Source organism: Petaurus breviceps, unplaced genomic scaffold (assembly GCF_028583685.1).
Source record: "Petaurus breviceps papuanus isolate PSGF00001 unplaced genomic scaffold, PetGlider_PUasm1.0 90681, whole genome shotgun sequence".
NCBI classification, from domain to species: domain Eukaryota; kingdom Metazoa; phylum Chordata; class Mammalia; order Diprotodontia; family Petauridae; genus Petaurus; species Petaurus breviceps.
The window spans coordinates 4,780,290-4,787,766 of record NW_027187307.1 but is presented as its reverse complement, the minus strand read 5'-3'; positions in this window follow the sequence as shown (position 1 = coordinate 4,787,766).

The following is a 7,477-nucleotide window of genomic DNA, read 5'->3' as shown; positions in this document are numbered from 1 at the left end:
TCTATTTTCCAGGTCAGTGGTTTTTCCATGAGATATTTCACATTGCCTTCTCTTCTTTCATTTGTTTGGATCTGTTTAACAGCATCTTGATTTCTCATAAAGTCATTAGCTTCCATTTGCTCCAATCTAATTCTGAAGGAATGATTCTCTTTAGTGAGCTTTTGAGATTCTTTTTCCATCTGGCAAATTCAGCTTTTAAAGGCATTCTTCTCCTCATTGCCTTTTTGAGCCTCTTTTGCCAGTTGAGTTAGTCTATTTTTTAAGGTATAATTTTCCTCAGTCAGGCTGCTGACTCTCATTTCGTAATTTTCTTGCATTGTTTTCATTTCTCTTCCCAATTTTTCCTCCACTTCTCTTATCTGCTTCTTAAGGTCCTCTGTGGCCTGTAACCATCGCATCTTTTGAAGATTTTGGTGTAGGAGTTTTGACTTCACTGTCTTCCTCCTGTTCCATGCTTTGCTCCTTGTTGTCCCCAAAATAGGAGTCTAATGTTGGAATCTTCTGTCTGCTTTGTTTCCTTTGCCTGGTCATGTCACCCCTCAGTCACTTGACCCCTGGGCTTTTTGCCACAGTAGGACTCTGCCACCAGACAGGGGAGCTTTTGTCCCAAACACTGGGGTTTTCTCAGCTGCTGGAGGTATTAGTTGGGTGCCCTCTCTGAGGTCTCCACATGCTCTGGCAAACTGGACACACACCTCAGGACCTCCACCCTAGACAGCAATCCAGATCCAAGCAGGTTTAAACAAGAGAGATTACCCCTCAGACTTGTAGCTTGGTCGCCCTACACTCTGCAGGCCAGGAGCTGAAGCTGCCACGTGGTGCTGGCTGGATGTGCTTGTGTCTCAGCAGCTTCTTGCCCTGGGGACAAAAGCCACGCACTCCCACTTACTGGGTCCCAAAGTCTAGACTGCACTGACCTTTCACTTTGTCCTTCGCATCTATGTGTTGATAAATCTGGAAACAGCTACAGCTCCTGCTGATCTGGAGTCCCTCTGGCCAGCAGCTGTTCAGGCCCGCCCTGGGGCTAAAGCCTTGGTGTAGGGCTGGGCTCAGCTCCCAGATCCCTGCGCTGGCAGATTCCTGCCGGCCTGCCAGGCTTTCCTCAGCAGGAGGTTAGCTTCTCTGTGTCATTTTGTGGGTTCTGTAGCTCCAAAGTTTGTTTAGAGTCCCCTTTTTACATGGATTGGGGAAGGTGGAAGCTGGGACGAGGGGAGGTCCTGGTTCTACTCCGCCATCTTGGCTCCCCCCCGCCCCCGAAAATCATCTCCCTGTAGTCTTGAGGATGAAATACAAAATGCTCTGTTATTCAAAGCCCTTCATAACCTAGCCCCCTCCTACCTTTCCAGGCTTTTTACACCTTATTCCTAGATTCCCTTACTCCTCTTACAAGGGATTGTACTCTCAATCCAGTGTGACACTGGCCTATTGGTTCAGGGCATTTTCTCTTGCTGCCTCCCATGCCTGAAATGCTCTCCCTCCTCTGCTGGGATTACTCACTTCCCTGGCTTCCTTTAAATTCCAACTGAAGTCAGGTAGCATTACAGGACCCCTCTTAATTCTAGTGCCTTCCCTCTGTTAATTATCTCCCCTTATCTTGTACAGAACTTGCTTGGTACCTTTTTTTGTGCGTTGTCTCCCCCATTGAGGGCAAGGAATGTCTTTTGCCCCTTTTTGTATCCGTAGCACTTAGCATAGTGCCTGGCACATAGTAGCTGCTTAGTAGATGTTGATCGACTAAATCCCAAGGATCCCTTTCAGAAGGCTCCTAGCCAGCATGGTCTCGGTTGTAATGAGAGCTGTCTTTAGTTGTCTCTACTCAGCTGTTCTTCCAACCCCACAAAAACTACCTTTAACCAGTCAGATCAGAAAAATGAACAGAAGTTTGGGGGTGGGGAGGGGGGAGGGAGTAGGGTGGAGTGTGTGTGTGTGTGGGGGGGGGGGATATAGTTAAACAGATGTTTAGAAAAGCAAAATGATTCGAGGTTGTCACAGGCTTGTGTGTATGTAACATATGCAACACACTCTCCCCACCCCCTTAGGGTAGAGATCCCAACCTGGCTGTTCCTGAGAGCTGCTTTTTATACAACCTGTGTGACTTTGAGTATGTCACAACCATTTTAGGCCTCAGGTGTCCAACTGATTCTTTTACTGAGGAAGACCCTTAATGTCCCTCCTAGCTTTTGATCTGTGATTCCATGATCCTGTGAATTAGGAGGAGTGTTTGGAGAGCTGTGGTGGCCACAGAATCCATTGACTTGCCTGCAGGCTGGTCTTGAAGTTCTTCACACTTCACTAAGGTGGTTTTCAAATACCCGCTACATAATCTGTCCCTAGCCTCAGATCAAAACCTTTCCAATTTGGTTGTAGACCCTGCCAGGCTTAGATACTGCTGGTATAGCCTTCAAAAGGCAGGGCTCCCCTCCATGCCCCAAAGGAGGCATGGGAGGAAGGCTTTCTGTCCTCCCAGTTGAGTATTGCTCAAGCTTAGAGGCCAAGGATTTCAGGGAACTTCTGGGAAAACTGTGCAATGGGCTGGTTGCTAGGCAGAACTTGGGGCATCCAAGGCCTCCATTCTTTCTGGTAGGTTTGGCCTGTGAATTGCATGGGCTGCTGTGTGGGGCCACTTGGGAATTGCATCTGAGCACAGTGTTTACATTTAAAGCTAAATTGTGGGTAATTCAGAGAGGAGATCAGAGAAAGACACTGTTCTCCGGCTGGATCGCTTCATTCCTGGGTGATCTGATCAGCTAAATGGCCTCTGAGAAATTCCAGGAGGGACAATGAAAAGCTGCCTTTAGCCTAGCCTTCTTGGATATTAGCCACATGGCCTTTGAGTTTTCCATTAGCAGCCCTGCTCCACTGTACCAAAATCCCACGGGACACTTAGGACAAATCCATGTGACCCTTAGGGAAGCAGCTCCTACCTTGCCAACCAGCAAGTTGGTAGCCCCCAATCCTGAAGACCTCTTATTTCCGCCTTGGCTGGGTGCTGGCACTCATTTATCCATGACCTTTTCCAGAGATGTGGTGGGACTAATGTCCTTAGATGGGCAGAGAGTACATCTAGGTTTAGCTAGAGACTGGATGGCTGTATTTTTACATAGGCTGTGTGTGTGTGTGTGTGTGTGTGTGTGTGTGTGTGTGTGTGTGTGTAGAGGTGACTTGGAGAGATGGAAAAGATACATTAGTTAATTAGGGTGACTGGAAATGACTCTCATTTAAAAGAATGAATGTTTTCAAACGGCCAGCACTAAATCATGCATATTACCCTTGTACTTCAAGTCAGATTAGAGGGCAGGGACGGAACAGGCTCCTCTTGGGGCTGTGTAAATAGAATGGGGATAAATGCAAATGGCCTGTGTTCCTATAGCCATCGCCAAATGGCTGCTCAGCCTCTGTGGTTTTCATTGCTAAAATGACTTGCACAGGCAGGAAGAACCCAAGGGCTAAAAACAAGAGAGAGAAGCATGGACACTGTTATCCACATTGCCCTTGTGGAGATTTGGCTAGTGTGGCCTGTGGAAGTGGCCACAGACCTCTTGGCCCTGCCTGTAGCCTTTCTCTAGGTCCCCTCCTTTGCCCACAGCTCACTCTGAATGGGCTGCCAGGCAGCTGGGCAGCCCAGTTCAGGGAGCAGGAGGGATGTTTTGGGCTTCAGATGCCCTATGTAAGGAAGAGGTGGTGAGACCTACCAAGGAGGTGCTCTTGGGGCAGAGTGGACTTATTTTTGATAATATGCAGATCTTTGATTCGCCAAGAGGCAGGCAGGATGGGACAACAATAAATTTAGTGTGTTGTAGCTGCCTGGGATGGGGGTAGGTCCATCCTTCTAGCAATCAGGCACCTTTGTACCCTCACTTTGGCCACTTAGGTTTTAAATATGCCAGAGAGCCCAGGCCAAGGTCAAAGGTTAGTTCAGTATGGCTCTAATAAGATGAACCTGTCTTTGTATATGTATTTCTATGTTTACATGTGTGTTGTATAGCTATGGACTTAGAGAATTGCCTGATGAAATTTAGTAGGGATAAATGTAAAATCTCTCAAGATCCCAGAAGCAACTTCACAAAAATGAAGGAGGCAGTCCACCTGAAGGAGATCTTGCAAGCTCGAGTTGCTGGTGTGATATGAGCCAAAAAGCTAGGTAGGCTGCGTTAGGCAAAAGAGAGTCTGTGCCCATGCTCTGCAGTCTGTCCTCCATGTGCATGCCGAAGGGATCTCCATGCTCAGCTTATTTCCTTGTTCAAGAAAACTCAGTGGCTCCCTACTGCTTCTGGGATCAAACACACTCTCTTCAGCTTGATGTTTAAAGTCCCCCAGCCTACCTTTTCAGACTGATTTCACATTATCTCCTTCCACGTACCCTGCGTTGCAACCCCATTGGCCTGTTTGCTGTTCTCCAAATTGGGCTTTCTTTCTCTGGAGTCTATCCTTCCTCACCTCTGCCTTCTAGAATCCTTATCTGGGAAGGGCTTGACTCAAGCCCTGCCTCTCATGGGGAGCCTTTTCCTGACCCCTGTAATTGTTAATATTCTCTCTCCTCTAGTCTTGTCCCTATGGATCTGTGTACACCTCCGTCCTGATTAGTGTGTACATGGCACCCTAGAGGTGCTCAGCTTATTTACTTTCTCTTGCATCTTTCTATTGGACTGGAACCACATTTTACATATACTAATGCTCCTAATAGTGCCATCAACCCTAATTCTTGCTCCCTTCCCCCAGCAGAACTCAAGCTCGGTGAAAGTAGGGATGCTTCTGGTGATCTGCCTTTGTGTCATCAGTGTTGAGCAAAATGTTTTGCACTTTGCAGTAGATGCTTCATAAATTCTTGTTGAATGCATGAGATGAGGGCTCCCCTTCCCCAGCCCATCTCCCAGTGAGAGGGCCCTGCTCAGTGACTTGGTGCCACAGCTGAGTTTGCTATGTCCTCTTGTGTCACGTAGGTTGGAGACTGACTGCTAAAGGTACAGAACCTCTCAAACTGTCAGGAACATCCCCCCACCCCCGAGATCCAGCAGCTGCTGAGAGAAAATAAGTAAATGTGAGGATTTTTTTCCTGGATGGTGGCACCAGGCTGTATCCTGTCTCTGGCAGACTGGTTGTCATGGTTACCTGCACTTGTGGAGATTTGATGTGGAAGGGAATAGGTGGAACTCTGTAAAAGCTATAGGAATGGCCATGCTATTTGTCAGTGTAATACCAAGACAGTCCTGGCTGGGCTGGGGGTGGGAAGGCAGAGCAGGGCCAATTTATAAGAAAATGAAGGGTTGGCTTATAGCCCTTTTAGACAGGAAAGAGGAAGAGTGACCATGTTAAGTACCACTTCAGTCCCCTTGGAAAATCTGTGGGCCTCCCTAACTAATCCCAGTTCCCTCCAACCCTTCCGCATAGAGAAAGAGGGTGCCAGTACCCTCTGTCACTTCTGGGGCATGAAGGCAGAGGGGAAGCAAATGGCTAACTTGACCCTAATGTGGCAGAAGCCCTAGTGTGATATCAGCCTTTGTTTCCTTTCTATAACATAGGCATAACAATATAACTTGTCTCCTTCCTGCTAAGGTAGAGTTAACTTCTATTTCCAAGAACTACATGCCCTGACATATAGTACCTTATTGCTGTATGATATGTAATGGAAAGAACACGGGATAGAAGGGGTCAGAAGCCCCCTTCTGGGTTCTGGTCCTGAATCTAGCCCTAGCTCACTGAGTGGCTTTGGGAAAGTCAGCTACCGTCTTTGTGTGTGTTCGTGTCCCTATCTGTGAAATAGAGATAACATTTGCCTTGCCTGTCAGATGATTGTGAAGCTCAACTAAGATCATTTGATGAAAGAGCCATAGAAGATGGAGGAAGGAAGAGTTGGGTAAGACCTTCTTCCATCTTGTATTTCCTTGCTAAAGTGCAAATTCTCTAGCAAAGGTATACATTTTTTTCACCTGGAGTCTTCTTTGTCTCTATGAAGCCTTTGTTCTGGTATAGGCCAGACCAGAACCTCATAGCTGCTCTTTCCAAAACAGGGAGTCTTTACTCACCCACCATTATCATCTCATAACCAGTGACCCCAGTTCCCAGAAGCTCTGGGCTAACTTGTCAAGTCTTGTCTCTTGAGACTGACTGAAAACAGGTCATTTCTTCTTTGACTTGCTGTGTCACCACCCAGAGTTTACTAGGTGATGTCTCCAAATATGCTCGTGGCTAGATTTTCCCAAATGTGGGTTAAAGGATCTCCAGCTTCTACATTAAGTATTCGAGGTGACAAATGCACATTGGAAAGAAGACCGCCTCCATTTCACCCTGTGGAGCAGGGCTTCTTGAACTTGCTTGTAAAAAAAGAAAGGCTTTGGTTATCTATATTTCAATACAATTAATTTCCTTTGTAATCCCATGTATTTTATTTGATGCCCTTAAACACACAATTCTGTGCAGGCTTCGATAGGCCCATGATAGCACAAAGGAGGGAGCACTCCAGCTGTGAAGGCAGCTGATGGTGGTGAAGTGGTACCTGAAATGTGTTTTAATTTACATCTCATTGATCGGCTCAGGAGGGAGAGCAGGCATCGGGACCATTGTGAATGAGTAAGAAAGTACAGGCCGGGGAAGCCTTACTGTCTTACCTCGCTTCAGTTATCATGCTGGACAGTTTTTTCTTTCTTCCCCCTCCCCCTCCAAATTATTAGTCTAGGGATGGAAGAGTGAAGTCCTTCAGATGCTCTTTGGGAAGAGGCATAACAGAGTTAGGGAGCTGAGAACTAGGAGGAGATATTCCCCCTAACGGCCAAGGTCTGAGATCTGAGGAAGAACTCATGTTGGAGGAAAGGATAGAGTCTGGGTACATGGGAGAGAGAGGAAGGGAGGTTCCTAAGAGGCACAAAGCAGTGATTTACCCGGCAGCTCCCAGGCCAAAGCTGTAAATGGAAGGCTGGTGGGGCTCCAGGCGGGTGCAGGCCAGTCCTCAATAGAGCTGGTTTGTGAAACTTGGCTGGGAGGACAGAGGGAGATTGATATTTGCTCCATAGTGGAGCTGTCAGCTGTGCTATCTGCCTCTCCCTGATACCAGCTGTAAACAAAAGTCCTGGCCCTTCGTGGCACTGCAGAGCAGTCCAGGCTGGCGTAAGTCACTGGGGACAGCTGGACCATTTTCTAATCCTGGCTCTGGACCAGCGCGGAAGGGAGACAATGAGGGGGTTGAGGCGGGGGAGCAGGATAAGGGAGGAGTTAGGAGGGTGGGAAGGAGCTGCGACCAGTGGGAAGGAAGTATCATTTTCAATTCCCAGGTCTTTGGATACAAAGTGGCAAAAACATTTGGAGGAAAACATTGCCCTTCCCTCTCTACTCACTAAACTGAGGCAGATTTGATTCTGGGGTCTCATTCATTCATTTACTGAGTATCTGACTGAGGCTTTAGTGACATTTAGTGCGTGCCTTACTCTATTTTGTGATTCTCTCTCTCTCTCTCTCTCTCTCTCTCTCTCTCTCTCTCTCTCTC